General features: G+C 32.9%; 1 protein-coding gene across 8 annotated transcripts in view; it reads right to left on the minus strand.

Moving 5' to 3' along the window:
• The window catches only part of Syx16 (syntaxin 16), a 72,584-nt gene that overhangs the window by 30,632 nt on the left and 20,051 nt on the right, over nucleotides 1-21,901 (minus strand). The window contains exon 1 of one of the 8 annotated variants that reach the window (XM_089098210.1): nucleotides 971-989. The exons of the other annotated variants lie outside the window; for them this stretch is intronic. The gene's annotated coding sequence lies outside the window, so the exon portion shown is untranslated. Of the gene's footprint in view, nucleotides 1-970; nucleotides 990-21,901 lie in introns of those variants that run through there. 8 annotated transcript variants of the gene reach the window in all.

A 21,901-nucleotide genomic window follows, 5' to 3' on the forward strand; every position in this document is an offset into this window, starting at 1 on the left:
ATGAACTTTGTATACAACTCAAGTCATCATTCTGGAGCTCTATAAGGAGTAATCCTTAGATTGCTACTAGCTGCAATTTAAGGTAAGGTAATAAAACAGATTTTTTAAGGTCATCAAAGGTCAGTGCCCTCTAGAGGGAGGAGTGCAGGTAGGGTAAAAAAAAAACAGTATCCAGTTGAACAAAATTATGTTAAGCTAAAACCCTCACTCATTGCTACCAAAGATGAATTGAGAAGAATTATATATATAAAAAAATAGCTAAAAATTTAAGCTAGGCCTCAATATGGTTGGTATTAAAATTATTTAAGATCAAACGCTTGATATTATTAGTTTATTGACTTATTTACAAGGAACTCTCTTTGGAAATACCAATTATCCTATTTCGATATATATATCCTTTCAGTGTTTCATTTTTTTGGCATATTAACAGAAAGCTGTTTTTCTTCTAATTATAAAAATGTGAGTTTTATTGCTTGATATTTATTCAATAAATCACAAATATTAACTATATATATATATATATACACACATACACACATATATATATATATATATATATATATATATATATATATATATATATATATATATATATATATATATATATATTTAATTGCTTGTCAAAATAGAGACCACGTTTATAATTATAATTTATGCTAACAGATTATTCATGAAAATTTCACCAAGAAGGCAGGGCTCTTGTTACTACCCTCCCATTGCATCATGTTGTAGTAAAATAGGGGCAGTCTAAAAACACACTCTATTCTTCTGGAATGCTAAAGAAAAGTGGTCTTTCCCAAAAAGAGATCTCTTACTCTAGGTACTTCAAAATACTTTCCCAGGACATAGGCCTAGGCTACTTTAGTCTGAAGAACCATCCCTGAAAGTTAAATTTTCTTAGTCTAACCACATTCCAAGATAGTAAAAAATAACTTGTCAATAATTTTACTGCTGTTGGTACTTATTCCACCTTGAATGCATCAACTTGCAAGCATTTACTTTGAAGTAGGCCTAGGCTTTGCCTTTCTTAAGATGGGTGGATTATTTTTCACTAGATATCCCTGGCCTGTTGGTTCCATTTTAGTTGTAAAAACACACAGGGTAAGGTTTATATTAATGGACTTTATAATTCTAGTTAAGCTACTTTTTGCTATCTTAGAAAGGGGTTGCATTGAGAGAATGAAACTTTCAGCAATAAATCCAAGGCCAAAAAACATACTCTGGGAAGGTTTTTCCAAGCTTCTATGTCAACCCTCTTCTGATTTCTAAGTCTTAGAAAGTTGCCTATTTGAAAGGTCTATACTTATTGAGATTTTGACAAAGCAACATTCTACCTTAATTTCAGTTATCACTCTGTTTGTCTCTGATTTTAGTTCTGAAAATGCAATTCATGTTATTTGAGAAGAATTTAAGCCATATCAATGTTTTTTTTTAAATTTAGGATATGTATTTGCAGATCTTTGAAACCTCATAAAATGGGTCAAAGCAAAATGAAGTACAACACAATTGTTTTTAGCTTCACAACTTTGCTCAATCCCAATTTATAAGGTTTTAAAGATATGCAATTTAAAGCCATATCAATGGTTTTTTTTTCAAAATTTAGGAAATGTAGGCCTATTTGCACATCTTTAAAACCTTATAAATTGGGACTGAGCAAAGCTGTGAAGCTGAAAACAATCTTGTTATACTTCATTTAAGCAGAAGATCTATTTTGCAAGGCTTCACTTTTATAGCAAACAGGTTTTTAAAGGCCATCAAAGGTTAGGACTAGACCCCGGCGCCGCGCCGATTAGGGAAGACCGGAGGAGGCGGGGCCAAAAACAGCGCGCCACGCCGCACCACCGGTGAGACATCGGCGGCGCGCCGCCGGTAAGATGTCGGCGGCGCGCCGACATCTTAAATCACAGCTTAAATTTACAACAGATTCGAGCCTTTTCATGAGTTCAAAAATTCACAAGTCACTGGCTGGAAACTGGTCTTCTTCGTTATTCATCAAGAGAAGTAGAAATCTGGTAGAAAGGAATGGCTGTGGCGTTTCAGAACCCTTACATAATACGAGTAGTTGAAGTATCTATTAGCTATGTATTCTTAACATAAATAATTATCAAAATTAGTAGTATTTTTCATCGAGCATTACTGCATATAAAACTTCTAATACCGTATCAGTAGTAACCTAGGTGCTGATTTCAAGCGTACATTCACGCCTAACCTAGGTGCTGATTTCAAGCGTACATTCAAGCGTACATTCATGCCTAATCTAGGGGCTGATTTCAAGCGTACATTCAGGCCTAATCTAGGTGCTGATTTCAAGCGTACATTCACGCCTAACCTAGGTGCTGATTTGAACGATACATTCAACTATACATTCACGCCTACAAGAATATGGTCAAAAGTGTAATAGATTGAAAACCTACATGAAAATATACACATGAATTGCGCGAGGAAAAGCCATGCCTGAGACACTACACTCACGCATGAATATTTTAAAAGTTGGCACACTATAATGCATGTTATGAAACTAAAGTCGAGATTTTTTAAACTTGGCAATGTATAATGTGGTCATACATGTTTTGAGAGTTTGGTCGTAATAATAATTTAAGCATACAGGTTTTTTTCTGTTTTTGTTGTCAATTGCACAATGAATGTACGTCATGAGTTCACGTGTACATTCTAAAAAAAAAACTGGTGTGATATAAAGTAGTCAAACATGTTTTGGGAGCACGCACGAAATTATGTAACTCAAAATCCGTTTTTTATTCATCCTTGAAAAACTGTATAAAATGTTCATGCACTACAATTCAATTTTCATTATGTTTTAGCATATCGAGCATAGTACACAGAATTTTATTAACTTTGAAAACAATGGATTCGTCAATTGTCAATGTGAGTACAGCTTATTAAATTTTTAAATTTATTTCAAGATAAAAAGCATGTACCAGTAAATTCAAATTTCAGTGGGACTTAGCCCCCCTCCCCTCCAACAATAAAAACTTTAAAATATGATAAGTATATTTGCTAGGAAAAGCTAAGTATGCTTTTTTCTATTATGTAAATAAAATCTCTCCACCATGGCTATGTTTACAAGTTTTAATTGTTTTGAAACAGTTCTTTTTCGTTCAAAAATGTCCTTTTTCCAATCGTGCGTTTAAAATGTGCTGTCTTTTTCCGGTTTGAATGAAAAGCTTCGGTGTTATAAAGAGTAACAGTTTTGGGACTCAAATTTCACACGCTATTGCTATCATAAATTAATGGCATAGGCTTAATGAATTAGCAACAAGGATGTTCCTTGACAAAGAGAGAAAATTGTATTCTAGTCTAATTAAAGGAAATATATTATATTTTCCATTGTATTCCATGATTAAGAAGGTTTTAAGATGTGAAAAAAAACTATTTCATCGCATAGAAAGTAAGGGAGGAGGGAGGAGGAAATTCTTTATGCAGATTAATTTTTCGAAATCCCCCTTCCCTCCAGACTCAAAATTTTCCAAAATTATACTTTAAAAGCTTTTCTTTTTAAATATTTCTAAAGTGCTAATAGTTATAGCACTACAAACACCAGAATTGACTTTATAGGTCAAATTATATTATGGAGAGATGTTTTGGAAATCCCCCTCTCCTCCAAACTAAAAATTTTTAAAAATTCTACTTTGAAAGCTTTTCTTTTTAAATATTTCTAAAGTCTTAATAGTTATAGCACTATAAACATCAGCATTAACTTTTTAGTTCAAATTATATTACGGGGAGATGTTTATGAAATCCCACTTCCCTCCAACCTAAGAAATTTCCAAAATTTTACTTTCAAAGCTTTTCTTTTTAAATATTTCTAAAGTCCTAATAGTTATTGCACTACAAACATCAGAATTGACTTTATAGGTCAAATTATATTATGGGGAGATGATTTTGAACTCCCCCTTCCCTCCAAACACAAAAATTTACAAAATTTTACTATAAAAGATTTACTTTTTAAATATTTATAAAGTGCTAATAGTTATAGCCCTAGAAACTTCATAATTGACTTTTTAGGTCAAATTATATTATGGGGAGATGTTTTTGAAATCCCCCTTCCCTCCAAACTCAAAATTTTCCAAAATTTTACTTTGTAAGCTTTTCTTTTTAAATATTTCTAAAGTGCTAATAGTTATAGCACTACAAACATCAGAATTGACTTTTTAGGTCAAATTATATTATCGGGAGATGTTTTCGAAATCCCCCTTCCCTCCAAACTCAAAATTTTCCAAAATTGTTCTTCAAAAACTTTTCTTTTTAAATATTTCTAAAGTGCTAATAGTTATAGCACTACAAACATCGGAATTGACTTTTTAGGTCAAATTATATTATGGGGAGATGTTTTTGAAATCCCCATTCCCTCCAAACTCAAAATTTTCCAAAATTTTACTTTAAAAGCTTTTCTTTTTAAATATTTCTAAAGTGCTAATAGTTATAGCACTACAAACATCAGAATTGACTTTATAGGTCAAATTATATTATGGGGAGATGTTTTTGAAATCCCCCTTTCCTCCAAACTCAAAATTTTACAAAATTTTACTTTAAAAGCTTTTCTTTTTAAATATTTCTAAAGTGCTAATAGTTATAGCACTACAAACATCAGAATTGACTTTATAGGTCAAATTATATTATGGGGAGATTTTTTGAAATCCCCCTTCCCCCCAAACTAAAAATTTTCCAAAATTTTACTTTAAAAGCTTGTCTTTTTAAATATTTCTAAAGTGCTAAGACATAGAGTGCTACAAACATCAGAAAAAACTTTAGAGGGCAATTTATCTGTAAAACAAGGCTTATTATTTCCTTACTAAATTTTTCTTCTTTTTTAAGGTTGTGCAGGTGGATTCATACAATTATTCTCCCCCCAAAAAGAGACCAAGATGGGGTGATATCACATCAATGCAAGCTGCAAAATCATCCATCATCAGATATGCTAGCTCCATTACAAGTTCTCTGGACCAGCCAGGAGCCTCTCAAGCCAGTGTCAGCTCTGCACAAACCTCTATGCAACCTGGCAGAAAATTCAAGAGAGAATGTATAGATTCCCATAATGCATCAGTCTCATCTAGTCAAGATGGCGGGGTCACCCCCTATAAAGCATTGCCGGGCCCTTCACGACCAATGCAAGGCGAGAATGATGTGGCCTCTACAGCTCTTGATATGCACGCTTAACATTTCAATGAGATTTTTCAAGTATTATTTCTCGCTAATTACTCTTTTCCCCAAGTCAATTTGAAGGAGTGTGTGTGAGCGGTACATACGGCGCTTATTTTTCTGTATACATGATAATTCATTAAGATAGAATAATGAATATTGCAAATTCAATAACGGTGTAATGATTGTTGTATGTGTGTGTGTGTGTGTGCGGTGCATGCCCCACATCTAATCGATAAATTATGGAGACAGTATAATGAATATATCAAATTCAATATCGGCGTTTTGATTGTTGTATGTGTGTGTGTGTGAGCAGTGCATGCGCCGCATCTACTCGATAATTCATTGAGATAGTATAAAAAATATTGCAAATTCAATAACGGCGTAATGATTGTTGTGTGTGTGTGTGTGTGTGTGTGTGTGTGTGCGTTGCATGCGCCGCGTCTACTTGATAATTAATTGAGATAGTATAAAGAATATTGCAAATTCAATAACGGTGTAATGATTGTTGTATTTGTGTGTGTATGTGTGTGTGTGCGGTGCATGCACCGCGTCTACCCGATAATTCATGAAGATAGCATAATGAATATTGAAAATTAAATAATGACTTACTGATTTTAATTAATTTGTTGTGTGTTTGTGTGTGTGTGTGTGTGAGCGGTGCAGGCGCCGCATCTAACCGATAATTCATTGAGATAGTATAATGAATATTGATGATTTTCACTATTTTATTGCGTGTTTGTGTCTATGTTACTAGCACAATTTGTAGTTTATTATGCATTTTTTATGTAAATAATACTTTAAGCAAAAAGTATTTAGTTTAAATAATTCTAGGTGGAATTGAGTTTTATGGATGGTATTGAAAAAAAAATGAACATGATTTTTCAGCTTTATGAAATAATGCAATATTTCACATAGAAAATAAAACCTTTTTTCTATAGATTAATGATATAGCACCACCATTGAGTGATGAGACATCAGCATTTACTGGACCAATTCTATCACCACCAACGGAGTTCAGTGACGAACCTTCGTTAGTTCTAGAGAATATGGAGTGGCATAGAGGTTTTCTTAATGATGTTTTTGGGGATATGGCTAGTCTAGACGACTTAACTTGTGATATTGAAATGTTTGAGGATCCGGACTGGGAAGATAGTTTTATGCGTGAGCATTTAGGGGTGTTACGAGTGCAACTGAACCGGGTCCTCATAAAGAAATTCCAACACAGGATAATACAGGCTGACTCGATCAATTGTCCCCAAACACCTTGGAATATGTGCTATCAGGCTTAGGGGACCTCATGCCATCTCCAACCAATGTAATTGAACAGACTGGGGATGGTGTTATTGACAATTCTGTGTCACCCCCCACCAGTCCGCTTAATGATATAGCTAGTCCTAGTAATACAACAACACCAGTATCCCCTCTTCCAGATTTTTTTTGTCCAACATCTATTGTCAGACACATGGGGTAACATTGACAAAATCAGGGTATCAGAATGAATAAATCTTTATCAACATCCGTTATTGGATATGTCATTATGAAAAAATTGCAAGTAAGTAGGAAGTAGGTAAGTAAGTAAGTAAGTAACAAACTCTTTCTTGAATTGATCTCTTGGATACACAATACAGAAATTTTATTATAGGAAATTATTAAAAAAAAATTGAAGAAACTCTCTATTAGCATTCATTATCGATTGAAGTTGTTCCCTAGACAGACAATACAGCAATTTCACAAAATCTAAGTATAAGAGTGATTAAATTCTATATCAACATGCATACATAGCATACATGCATACATTTTCTCGCATACATAGGAAAAAGTTGACTATTTGATTTTGATGTTGGATAAAAATCCATCCATTCTTATAGAAACTGCAATAGTTTCACGGAAAACATCTTCTGATTTAATACATGCAATAAACTGGCTAATCTCGATAACCAGACAATTCCTTTTTTTTCTCTTTTTTATCACAAACAATTTTCAATGTCTCCAAGGCAGATCAATTTCATCATAAATTCCACTATTTAATGCCCCCCCTCCGGTGTGGGGCCGGCAGGTTAAGTTGAGAGGTGAAATCCAGATCAGAGTAATTTTTGAGATTTTTCATTGGTTAGAGATGCAACAATGGTACATTTTTTTTTATATTTTTAATAGAACGAAAAAGAACGACTATTGAATGCCTCGCTATTTAAGTTAGGAGGTGAAATCAAGACCATAGGAATTTTTTAGATTTTTCATGGGTCTCCGACGCGCCGGAGACAATTCCCTTGGTTATGTTACTTAGTAGGAAAAATGGAAGAAAATACAACTCTGATGTAGTTTTTAAAAATTGTGTATGGAGTAGGGAGCTAAAAGCCTCTCATTTCGGGCCGAGACATGCAAAGTCGACATAGCTTTATTTCATTTTTTAAGGTTAATTTAGACGAGGTTACGTGCGCGCACGTAACCTCGTCTAAATTAACCTTAAAAAATGAAATAAAGCTATGTCGACTTTGCATGTCTCAGCCCGAAATGAGAGGCTTTTAGCTCCCTCCTCCATACACAATTTTTAAAAACTACATCAGAGTTGTATTTTCTGCCATTTTTCCCACTAAGTAACAAAACCAAGGGAATTGTCTCCGGCGCGCCGGAGACCAAAGAAAAAAATCAAAAATTACTCTGGTCTTGATTTCACCTCCTAACTTAAACAGCGAGGCATTCAATAGTCGTTATTTTTCATTATATTAAAAATAAAAAAAATGTACCATTGTTGCATCTCTAACCAATGAAAAATCTCAAAAATTCCTCTGATCTTGATTTCACCTCTTAACTTAAACTGCCCGGCCGCGCGCCGGAGGGGGGGGGGCATTAAATAGTGGAATTTATGAAGAAATTGCTCTGCCTTGGAGACATTGAAAATTGTTTGTGATAAAAAAGAGAAAAAAAGGAATTGTCCGGTTATCGAGACTAGCCAGTTTATTGCATGTATTAAATCAGAAGATGTTTTCCGTGAAACTATTGCAGTTTCTATAAGAATGGATGGATTTTTATACAACATCAAAATCAAATAGTCAACTTTTTCCTATGTATGCGAGAAAAGCATGTTGATATAGAATTTAATCACTCTTATACTTAGATTTTGTGAAATTGCTGTATTGGCTGTCTAGGGAACAACTTCAATCGATAATGAATGCTAATAGAGTTTCTTCAATTTTTTTTTCATAGGTTCCTATAATAAAATTTCTGTATTATGTATCCTAGAGATCAATTCAAGAAAGAGTTTGTTACTTACTTACCTACTTCCTACGTACTTGCAATTTTTTCATAATGACATAATGACATATCCAATAACGGATGTTGATAAAGAATTTATTCATTCTGATACCCTGATTTTGTCAATGTTACCCCATGTGTCTGACAATAGATGTTGGACAGAAAAAAATCTGGAAGAGGGGATACTGATGTTGTTGTATTACTACTACTACTACTAGCTATATCATTAAGCGGAATGGTGGGGGGTGACACAGAATAGTCAATAACACAACCCCTAGTCTTTTCAATTACATTTGCTGGAGATGGCTTGAGGTCCCCTAAGCCTGATAGCACATATTCCAAGGCGTTTGGGGACAATTGATCGAGCCAGCCTGTATTGTCCTGTGTTGGAATTTCGTTATGAGGACCCGGTTCAGTTGCACTAGTAACACCCCCTAAATGCTCACGCATAAAACTATCTGCCCACTCCGGATCCTCAAGCATGTCAATATCACAAGCTAAGTCGTCTAGGCTGACCATATCCCCAAAAACATTATTAAGAAAACCTCTATGCCACTCCATATTCTCTAGAACTAATGTAGATTCATCACTGAACTTCGTTGGTGGTGATAGAATTGGTCCAGTAAATGCTGATGTCTCATCACTCAATGGTGGTGCTATATCATTAATCTATAGAAAAAAGGTTTTATTTTCTATGTGAAATAAGCATTATTTCATAAAGTTGAAAAATCATGTTCATTTTTTTTTCCATACCATCCATAAAACTCAATTCCTCCTAGAATTATTTAAACTAAATACTTTTTGCTTAAAGCATTATTTACAGAACAAATGCATAATAAATTAAAAATTTTGTTAGTAACATAGACACAATTACACAATAAAATAGTGAAAATCATTACATCGTTATTTAATTTAAAATATTCATTATACTGTCTCCATGAATTATCGAGTAGATGCGGCGCATGCACCGCTCACACACACGCATACACACACAAACACCAACAAAATAATGAAAATCATTACGACGTTATTGAATTTGCAATATTCATTATACTTTCTCCATGAATTATCGAGTAGACGCGGTGCATGCACCGCACACACACACATACATACACACACACACAACAAACATTACGCCGTTATTGAATTTTAAATGTTCATTATAATATCTCACTTAATTATAAAGTAGACGCGGCGCATGCACCGCTCACACACACACACACACAAATACACACACACACATACAAAAATCATTACGCCGTTATTGAATTTGCAATATTCATTATACTATCTCAATGAATTATCAAGTAGACGCGGCGCATGTACCGCACACAAACACACACACACACACACATACATACATACACACACACACACACACACACACACACACATACAAAAATCATTACGCCGTTATTGAATTTGTAATATTCATTATACTATCTCCATGAATTATCGAGTAGACGCGGCGCATGCACCGCACACACACACGCACACACACACCCACTCAAACCCAAACTTACATATACGAAAAACTACACACCCACACATACAACAATCATTCCGCCTTTATTGAATTTGAAATGTTCATTATTATTTCTCCATGAATTATCTGGTATACATAGAAACAAGCACCGCATGTACCGCTCACACACACTCCTTCAAATTGACTTAGGGAAAAGAATAATTAGCGAGAAATAATATTTGAAAACTCATATTTAAATTTGCAGCTTGCATGTCGTGAGCTGTAGGGCCCACGTCATTCTCGCCTAGCATTGGTCGTGAAGGGCCCGGCAATGCTTGATAGGGGGTGACCCCCCGATCTTGACTAGATGAGACTGATGCATTATGAGAATCTATCCATTCTCTCTTGAATTTGCTGCCAGGTTGCATAGAGGTTTGTGCAGAACTGACACTGGCTCGAGAGGCTCCTGGCTGGTCCAGCGAACTTGTAATGGAGCTAGCATATCTGATGATTGATGGTCTTGCAGCTTGCATCGATGTGATATCACCCCATCTTGGTCTCTTTTCGGAAGGAGGGTAATTGTATGAATCCACCTCCACATACTTAAAAAAGAAGAAAAATTTAGTAAGGAAATAATAGGCCCTCTTTTACAGATAAATTGCCCTCTAAAGTTTATTCTGGTGTTTGTAGCACTCTATGTCTTAGCACTTTAGAAATATTTAAAAAGAAAAGTTTTTAAAGTAGAATTTTGGGAAATTTTTAGTTTGGGGGGAAGGTGGATTTCAAAAAATCTCCCCATAATATAATTTGACCTATAAAGTCAATTCTGATGTTTGTAGTGCTATAACTATTAGCAGTTTATAAATAATTAAAAAGAAAAGCGTTTAAAGTACAGTTTTGTCAATTCTTTAGTTTTGGGGGAAGGGCGATTTCAAAACCATCTCCCCATAATATAGTTTGACCTAAAAAGTCAATTCTGATGTTTATAGTGCTATAGCTATTAGCACTTTAGAAATATTTAAAAATAAAAGCTTTTAAAGTAAAATTTTGGAAAATTTTGAGTTTGGAGGGAAGGGGGTTTCAAAAACATCTCCCCATAATATAATTTGACCTATAAAGTCAATTCTGATGTTTGTAGTGCTATAACTATTAGCAATTTAGAAATACTTAAAAAGAAAAGCCTTTAAAGTAAAATTTTGGAAAATTTTGAGTTTGGAGGGAAGGGGGATTTCAAAAAAATCCCCCCATAATATAAATTTACCTATAAAGTCAATTCTGATGTTTGTAGTGCTATAAATATTAGCACTTTAGAAATATTTAAAAAGAAAAGCTTTTAAAGTAAAATTTTGGAAAATTTTTTAGTTTGGAGGGAAGGGGGATTTAAAAAACATCTCCCCATAATATAATTTGACCTATAAAGTCAATTCTGATGTTTGTAGTGCAATATATATTACCACTTTAGAAATATTTAAAAAGAAAAGCTTTTAAAATAAAATTCTTGAAAATTTTGAGTTTGTGGGGAAGGGGGATTTCAAAAACATCTACCCATAATATAATTTGACCTAAAAAGTCAATTCTGATATTTGTAGTGCTATAACTATTAGCACTTTAGAAATATTTAAAAAGTAAAGCTTTTAAAGTAAAATTTTGTAAAATTTTGAGTTTCGAAGGAAGGGGGATTTCTAAACAATAGTCTGCATAAGAAATTCCCTCCTCCCTCCTCGATTACTTTCCATGCGATGAAATAGTTGTTTTTTTTCATATCGTAAAACCTTCTTAATCATGGAATACAATTGAAAATAAAATATATTTCCTTTAATTAGACTAGAATACGATTTTCTCTCTTTGTCAAGGAACATCCTTGTTGCTAATTCATTAAGCATATGCCATTAATTTATGATAGCAATAGCGTGTGAAATTTGAGTCCCAAAACTGTCACTCTCTTTGTAACACCGAAGCTTTTCATTCAAACCGGAAAAACACAGCACATTTTAAACGCACGATTGGAAAAAGGACATTTTTGAACGAAAAAGAACTGTTTCAAAACAATTAAAACTTGTAAACATATCTGTGGAGGAGAGATTTTATTTACATAATAGAAAAAAGCATACTTAGCTTTTTCTATCGAATATACTCATTATATTTTAAGATTTTGTATTGTTGGAGGGGAGGGGGGCTGAGTCCCTCTGAAATTTGAATTTACTGGTACATTCTTTTTATCTGGAAATAAATTAAAAAATTTAATAAGCTGTACTCACATTGACAATTGACGAATCCATTGTTTTAAAAGTTAATAAAATTCAGTGTACTATGCTCGATATGCTAAAACATAATGAAAATTGAATTGTAGTGCATGAACATTTTATACAGTTTTTCAAGGACGAATATAAAATGGATGTTGAGTTACATAATTTCGTGCGTGCTCCCAAAACATGTTTGACTACTTTATATCACACCAGTTTTTTTTTTAAGAATGTACACGTGAACTCATGACGTACATTCATTGTGCAATTGACAACAAAAACAGAAAAAAACCTGTATGCTTAAATTATTATTACGACCAAACTCTCAAAACATGTATGACCGCATTATACATTGCCAAGTTTAAAAAACCTCGACTTTAGTTTCATAACATGCATTATAGTGTGCCAACTTTTAAAATATTCACGCGTGAGTGTAGTGTCTCAGGCATGGCTTTTCCTGTCGCAATTCATGTGTATATTTTCATGTAGGTTTTTAATCTATTACACTTTTGACCATATTCTTGTAGGCGAGAATGTATAGTTGAATGTATCGTTCAAATCAGCACCTAGGTTAGGCGTGAATGTACGCTTGAAATCAGCACCTTGATTAGGCCTGAATGTACGCTTGAAATCAGCACCTAGATTAGACATGAATGTACGCTGGAATGTACGCTTTAAATCAGCACCTAGGTTACTACTCGTATCACAAAATTCGTCAGTTATCTGGGTAAAAACTTTGAATATAACTTTGAACTTAGAAGCTTAATTTTTTTCATAATGCTCTTTGCCTATATCTGTTTTGTCACCTTTAAAACAGTTGAAATGGGCGACTTTGGTATTGTTTTTTTTTTGCTCTTTTGGATTCCTAAGAAGCCTTCTTGTATTAAAAACTGGTTATCTAATAACAATTTAAAAAAATGCATTTTAATGTTTTTTTGGCTTCTTTATAGAATATGTCATGTAGGCTAAGGCTGAACTGCTGCTTTTTTATTGGTTTTAACTGCTCTTTCGGATATTATTCATTTTTTCTTTTGGGGATTCATTCCAAATTACAAACTTATAGATACCTAATATCAGTCAATTTATAAACGGCATCTAAAAGGAGTAAATTTATCAAATTGAAAAATACATGATGAACCCTTCACATGTGAACACATCAATTACAATGACGCAAAAAACACTTAATAGTTTATTCGCTATGAAGAAAAATGAAGTGCCAGCTATTTTCTTAGGTAAAAAATGAAAAACTCATCCGTTTTAAGTGTAATTAAATGAAATAATATGCAGACTGAAGTAGCTCCAGGAAGATGTTGAAATTTTCATCCTAGTTCGTCACTTTTAATCCAAGAAAAATGTTAGGAGACTTAGTATCACTTATTGAGTTTAAGCTTTTAATTCCAAATCCTTATAAAAACTACCAAATTTAAGAAAGTCGCAACAATAAGTCACATGTGGTCAAAATACTCAAAGACTCCTCTTTGAACCCCACCCAGACTCAAAGCTTCTGCTATGGTCATTTCCATGGGAATCTCCAAAAAGTTTCTTTTTAAAATAGCTTTCAAGCGTAGTTAGGGGCATTTAGTCTTTTTTGATTTTCTTCAAAGCTTTGAAAAAAGTGTTATAATATTCCAAATGTTACATTTGTGCATAGTTTTGGTAATCATTTGTGGGGTGATCGAATTTTCTAAACCACTGTAGATACGTAAGAACGTTGCAACATCTAGAAGCCTGAGGTCATAAAACTGTCAGACTCCTCCTTGAACCTCCCAAATTGAAAGCTTTTATTATGACCTGGCCTTTTAATATAACTTGGGCACTGGACCAAGGACGCCATTGTTACTCGAGCGCAACATTAGGTGGGGATGTCGATATCGCTTTCGTCACACCAATTCGTTTTAGTGTGAATCTGCCTGGTACTTATGAATGAATGTTTTCAAAGTAAGCCCATTTCATCAATAAGAAAAAAAACGGATTGGACGCATATGTCCCTTTCCCTTTGGACGATAAAACCATGCAAGTTCTGTATCAAGTAAAACTCACGAAAATCGTGTTAATTTTGTCAACTTTTCAACTTTTTGCCATCCCTGATTTCAATAAAAAAAATCAAGGTACTATCACTTAAATATAATAACTCCCTATGCCCCCCCCTTCTGGATACCATCTTGATAGGATACCGTCTCTGCTTTAAATAAAAAAAAATAATTAACTTATTGGCACCCCTGCTTTAAATAGAAAAATCGAGGTATTATCATTTAAATATGATAGCTCACTACCCCATCCCCCCTCTGGATACCACCTTGAAAGGATGCCGTCTCGGCTTTAAATTAAAAAAATCAACTTTTTGGGATCCCTGCTTTCAATAAATAAAATTTCGAGCTATTTTCATTTAAATGTAATACCTCCCTACCCCCTCTGGATACCACCTTGATAGGATAACGTCTCAGCTTTCATTAGAAAAATAATTTACTTAATAATTAACTAGAGTAGAAAGGGGGGTCCGATTCCGAACAGGACATAATTTATGCATGTTTTTATGGTTTTCTCACTGAGAATGAAAAAACAGAATTTTTCTCACTTGAAAAACATGAATTTTCTCACTTTTATGGATGTTTTCTTGGACGGTTATGTGTGTTGGTCAATTTATTTGATGTTTTTCATGGATGTCAACAGTAATTCATGTCTGTTTTATGGTTTTGTCAGTGAGAATGAAAAAATAGGAACTTTCTCACATTGATTGATGTCAACAGCAATTCATGTCTGTTTTATGGGTTTTGTCAGTGAGAATGAAAAAACAGGAACTTTCTCATATTTATGGACGTTAACATCAATTCATGTCTGTTTTATGGTTTTTGTCAGTGAGAATGAAAGAACAGGAACTTTCTCACTTTAATGGATGTTTCAAGGTCGATTTATTTGCTGTTGTTTGTCCAGGTGTAATGACATTGGGGTGATTTATATAATCGGTAAATCGGTAAACCTAACTTAAACATGGTAAAAAGATTAAATTAGGTTAGGTTAGCTTAAGTTAGGTTAAGTTAGGTTAGCCTACGTACGCGCGCGTACGTAGGCTAACCTAACCTAACTTAACCTAACCTAACTTAAGCTGGCCTAACCTAACCTAATTTAATCTATTTACCATGTTTAAGTTAGGTTGGCTTATCATGAGCGCTCATGATAAGTTAACCTAACCTAACTTAAACATGTAGAAATGTTTCTAATTATTTATTAATATTTATTTATACCTAACCTAAACTATTATTTTTGGTGGTTAGATGAATGAATGAACTGAATTTAAGAAAAATTAGAAATAAAGTGAAGTTTTTTATCCTCATGGTAAATAATCGCAATCATAGTATAGTCATTCCTATCTTCTATGGTAAAATTTAGAATTGAACTTTAAATTTTTTATGTCTTTGAGAAATTAGGACCTGAAATGGAAGCTTTTTCATTTTCATTGGTAAATTTCAGAATTGAGCTAACTTTTTTTCTCTTCTCTAAGAAAATTCAGAGGAGAACTTGTACATTTTGAACTTCTTCGAGAAAACTCAGAATTAAAGTGGAGCTCCAAATCTTCATGAAGAATGTTCACAATCAAAGCATAACTTTTCCTATCTTCTATTAAAAATTTAGAATAATATTTAAAAATTTGTCATCTCTTTGAGAAAAATCTGAATTGAAGTGTAAAATTTTATATTATTTTATGAAAAAAGAATTTATCAATAACTTATTTCATTTTCATTGTTAAAATTTAGAATCGAAGTTGAAGTTTTCTTTTTCCGGGAAAATATTTGGAACAGAACTTCAAATTTTTTCATCTCTTTGAGAAAGGCCGGAATTGAATTTAAGAAAATTTAGAATTAAAGTGAAACTTTTTATCTTCATGGAAAATAATCACAATCATAGTATAACTTTTCTTATCTTCTATGGAAAAATTTAGAACTGAACTTTAAATTTTTATGTCTTGGTGAACTTAAAAGTGATATGGAAACTTTTTATTTTCTCTGGAGAGAGTAGAAATGAATTATGTTCTTTGGTAAAATTCAAAAGAGAACAAGAACTTTTCTATCTTCTATGAAAAATTTGGAAAAGAATTTTAAATTTTTTCATCTGTTTGAGAAAAATCTGAACTGAAGAGGAAAATTTTTATATTATTTTGGGAAAAGAGAAATGATCAAAAACTTATTTCATTTTCATTGAGAAAATTCAGAATCGAAGTTGAACTTTTCTTCACTTCTTTGATAAAATTTAAAATTGAAGTGAAACTTTTAATCTTCATAGAAAATAATCACAATCATAGTATAACTTTTCCTATCTTCTATGTAGAAATTTAGAATTGAACTTCAAACTTTTTATGTCATGGCGAACTTAAAACTGAAGTGGCAGCTTTTTATTTTCTATGGAGAAATTAGAATTGAAATGTGTTCTTTGGTAAAATTCAGAAGAGAACTTGAATATTTACGATCAAAGTATAACTTTTCCAATATTCTATGAAAAATTTGGAACAGAACTTTAAATTTTTTTCTTCTCTATGTGAAAAGTCGGAACTGAATTTAAGAAAATTTAGAATTAAAGTGAAACTTTTTATCTTCATGGAAAATAATCACTATCATAGTATAACTTTTCCTATCTTCTATGGAAAAATTTAGAACAGAACTTTAAATTTTTTATGTCTTGGTGAACTTAAAACTGAAGTGTAAGCTTTTTATTTTCTCTGGAGAAATTAGAATTGAATTGTGTTTGTTGGTAAAATTCAGAAGAGAACTTGAACTTTTCTATCTTCTATGAAAAATTTGGAATAGTATTTAAATTTTTTTCATCTCTTTGAGAAAAATCTGAACTGAAGTGGAAAATTTTTATATCATTTTGGGGAAATGGAATTGATCAATAACTCATTTAATTTTCAATGAGCAAATTCAGAATCGAAGTTGAACTTTTCTTATTCCGAGAAAATATATTGAATAGAACTTTAAATTTTTTCATCTGTTTGAGAAAGGTCGGAGCTGAATTTAAGAAATTTTAGAATTAAAGTGAAACTTTTTATCTTCATAGAAAATAATCACAATCAAAGTATAACTTTTCCTATCTTCTAAGGAAAAATTTAGAACTGAACTTTAAATTTTATATGTCTTGGTGAACTTAAAACTGAAGTGGAAGCTTTTTATTTTCTCTGGAGAAATTAGAATTGAATTGTGTTCTTTGGTAAAATTCAGATTAGAACTTGAACTTTTCTATCTTCTAAGAAAATCTTGGAACAATATTTTTAATTTTTTCATCTCTTTGAGAAAAATCTGAACTGAAGTAGAAAATTTTCTATTATTTTGGCACAATAAATTGATCAATAACTTATTTCATTTTCATTGAGAAAATTAAGAATTGAATTTGAACTTTTCGTCTTCCGGGAAAATATTTGGAACAGAACTTTAAATTTTTTCATCTCTTTGAGAATGGTCAGAACTGAATTTAAGAAAATTTAGAATTAAAGTGAAATTTTTTATCTTCATAGAAAATAATCATAATCATAGTATAACTTTTCCTATCTTCTACGGAAAAATTTAGAAGTGAACTTTAAATTTTTTATGTCTTGGTGAACTTAAAACTGAAGTGTAAGCTTTTTATTTTCTCTGGTGAAATTGGAATTGAATTGTGTTCTTTGGTAAAATTCAGAAGAGAGCTTGAACTTTTCTATCTTCTATGAAAAATTGAGCCTGCTAGTAGTATTATTATCTCTAAAATTCTTTTTCTTACATCTCTGACCTTTTTAATAGATATGCTGAACGTTTGACGTTCTAGCATACCCTAAAAATAATGAACACTTAACAAAATAATGCATAAGGTATTTTTAATGAAATAACGACATGTAGAATATTAATATAGAAATATGTTAAATATATTATTATACATTATTAGTACACTTGCGCTTCACTTTCCATCAATTCATCTTTATATTCATTGATGATATTGTCTGCTAATGTCCTTTTTATTCTGCCTGCGATTTCACTGTCTATTGTCACATTATTTTTACACAGGTAACAGTTCTGGCAGGTAGACAAGATATGATTTATTACACTAGTGCAGCAGTAGGCCTTTCTTTTCCTCTTTGCTTTCATTTGAATGCTAATACCAGAACGATGGGAATAGGATCTATCAATAGGTATCGTGCTACCAGAAGCATTAGCAAGGAGTTGTCCCCAATCATCCACAATTATTTTTAAGTTGGCATTCTCCTTTAGCACTATCATCTCTGGTGCTCTCACTCTCGCATATCCACCTTGAGCAATGTTGAATGATTTCGATAGTCCAAAGAAATCTAACTTCTCGCTGTCATGACAACGCATGCATACATGTCCAATAGTGTTACCACTTGCACTCGTTTCATAGTTCAGGTATTTCTCCTTGTCAGCATTCAACACGACGATGATTTTATCATGTGCACATACTTTCGTCGAATAATTCATCTTCACTTTTTTACAGATATGAATTGTGTGTTTATCCTTCCACTGCGTAAAAAATACAGATTTAATGCATGCAATAAACTAGCTAGTGTCGATAAACTGCCATAGAGTACCGGTGGGAAAGCCGCGTCGTGTCTATGAACAAGCACAGATAACGATTGGTAGAGCCGTAATCATATTTCATGTCATTTTAAGATTTAAGAAAATTTAGAATTAAAGTGAAACTTTTTATCTTCATTGAAAATAATCATAATCATAATATAACTTTTCCTATCTTATGCGGAAAAATCTAGAAGTGAACTTTAAATTTTTTATGTATTGGGAATTTTCTTCTTCCGGGAAAATATTTGGAACAGAAATTTAAATTTTTTCATCTCTTTGAGAAAAGTCGGAACTGAATTTAAGAAAATTTAGAATTAAAGTTAAACTTTTTTTCTTCATTGAAAATAATCACAATCATAGTATAACTTTTCCTATCTTCTATGGAAAAATTTAGAACTGAACTTAAATTTTTTATGTCTTGGTGAACTTAAAACTGATGTGGAAGCTTTTGATTTTCTCTGGAGATATTAGAATTGAATTATGTTCTTTGGTAAAATTCAGAGGAGAACTTGAACTTTTCTATCTTCTATGAAAAATTTGGAACAGTATTTAAAATTTTTTCATCTGTTTGAGAAAAATCTGAACCGAAGTGGAAAATTTTTATATTATTTTGGGAAAATAGAAATGATCAATAACTTATTTCATTTTCATTGAGGAAATTCAGAATTGAAGTTGAAATTTTCTTCTTTCGGGAAAATATTTAAGAAAATTTATTAAGAATTGAATTTAAGAAAATTTAGAATTAAAATGAAACTTTTTATCTTCATGGAAAATAATCACAATCATAGTATAACTTTTCCTATCTTCTATGGAAAAATTTAGAAGTGAACTTTAAATTTTTTATGTCTTGGTGAACTTAAAACTGAACTGGAAGCTTTTTATTTTCTCTGGTGAAATTAGAATTGAATTGTGTTCTTTGGTAAAATTCAGAAGAGATCTTGAACTTTTCTATCTTCTATGAAAAATTGAGCCTGCTAGCAGTATCTTTATCTCTAAAATTCTTTTTCTTACATCTCTGACCTTTTTAATAGATATTCTGAACGTTTGACGTTCTAGCATACCCTAAAAATAATAAACACTTAACAAAATAATGCATAAGATATTTTTAATGAAATAACGACATGTAGAATATTAATATAAAAATACGTTAAATACATTATTATACATTATTAGTTCACTTGCGCTTCACTTTCCGTCAATTCATCTTTATATTCATTGATGATATTGTCTGCTAATGTCCTTTTTATTCTGCCTGCGATTTCACTGTCTATTGTCACATTATTTTTACAAAGATAGCAGTTTTGACATATTGACATGATATGATTAATGACATTATTGCAGGAGTATGCTTGTCTTCTTCTTGTTCTCTTTAAAATGCTAATACCGGAAAGATGATGATAGGATATATGAACAGGTAATGTGTTACCAGCAACAGTAGCAAGGAGTTGTACCCGATCATCGACAATTATTTTTAAGTTTGCATTCTCTTTGAGCACTAATTTCTCTGGTAATGTTACTCTCGCATATCCACCGTTTACACGATTGAAATTCTTGGGTACTCTAAAGAAATCTAACTTCTCGCTGTCATGACAACGCATGCATACATTTCCAATAGTGTTACCACTTGTACTCGTTTCATAGTTCAGGTATTTCTCCTTGTCAACAATCAACACGACGATGATTTTTTCATGTGCACATACTTTCGTCGAATAATTCATCTTCACTTTTTTACAGATATGAATTTTGTGTTTATCCTTCCACTGCGTAAAAATACTGATTTAATGCAAGCAATAAACTAGGTAGTGTCGATAACCTGCCATAGAGTACCAGTGGGAAAGCCGCGTCGTGTCTATGAACAAGCACAGTGTACGATTGGTAGAGCCGTAAGCGTATTTCATGTCATTTTAAGATACGTAAAAAAGTTAAAAAAATACCATGTTAAAAAAATTCAAAAATTATTTTTAAAAAATGGGGGGGGGAGGGGGTGCCGGGGGTCTTGGGGGGCGCGCGGGGCATTAGGGGGCCGGGGGCCCGTGGGGTTTGGGGTAGGGGACCTCACGACACTATTCAAATGGAACTTGTGCATTATAACGACCACACTCAAAACCTCTTCTAAAACATCTTCTAAAATCATCTTTTAAAATGTCTCTAACTGTTTCGCCGAAATAATTCCCTAAAATGTTTAAAACGGTTTCGCCCATTTCAACTTGTAAAATGGGTTTAGGATGAACATTTCGAAAATAACTTGTTCTGAAAAGATATAATAAAGCCTTAAAAAAAGTATTAAAAAATATGGAGGGGACTCTTTGGGGGCCCGGGGAGGGCCTTTGGGGGTCTGGGGGGCCGGGTGGGAGCCCGGGGAACCTTTGGGGACCGAGGGGTTCCTTTGGGATTGGGATATGGGGTTCGGAGCCCTTCGGATCGGGGTAGGGCGATCGGGGCCCTTTGGGGTTGGGGTAGAGGACCTCACGACACTGTTCAAATAGAACTTGTTTACTATAACGACCACACTCAAAACCTCTTCTAAAACCTTTTCTAAAATCATCTTTTAAAATGTCTGTAACTGTTTCGCCGAAATAATTCCCTAAAATGTTTAAAACCGTTTCACCCAAATAATCCCCTAAAAGTAATTTCTGTGTGTTCCTTTTGTTTTTGGCATCCCTGCGCTGTCACATTTCAAATTGCTAGGAAACCCTTTCCTGCGTTAATCTCTTCATCTCATAAATGTTCCTAGCTACACTATTAAGGTTTCGTTAGAATATCAATTTATCTCTCCGACTTAAAGCTCAGTGAAGCCGTATTTAAAAATGGAATTTCTATCTCTTTAGACTCCCGCATAATTCCAAGATAACAAGTGATGTCATTTCTAATTCCTGACACTAAAGATCAATGAAGCCCTATTTAAAAATAGAATATTAATTTTTCTCTCTGACCTAAAGAACGTTTATCCCTCAGACCTAAGATTAAAGAAGCCATAATGTTTGTTTCTTAATTCCCCCTTTGTGAACCAATAATTCCCCCGCAGATTATGTAAATCAATTTCTCAGGTTAGGTTAGCCTAAAGATCAAAGAAGCCATGTTTGTTTCTTAATTCCCCTTTCGTGAATCAATAATTCCCCCGCCGATTATGTAAATTAATTTCTCAGGTTAGGTTAGCCAAACAACAAAGAAGCCATGTTTGTTTCTTAATTTCCCCTTCGTGAATCAATACATTCCCCTAGCAATTA

The sequence above is a fragment of the Artemia sp. Qi Xiang Cuo genome, chromosome 12, assembly GCF_049724085.1.
Source record: "Artemia sp. Qi Xiang Cuo chromosome 12, ASM4972408v1, whole genome shotgun sequence".
NCBI lineage: Eukaryota > Metazoa > Arthropoda > Branchiopoda > Anostraca > Artemiidae > Artemia > Artemia sp. Qi Xiang Cuo.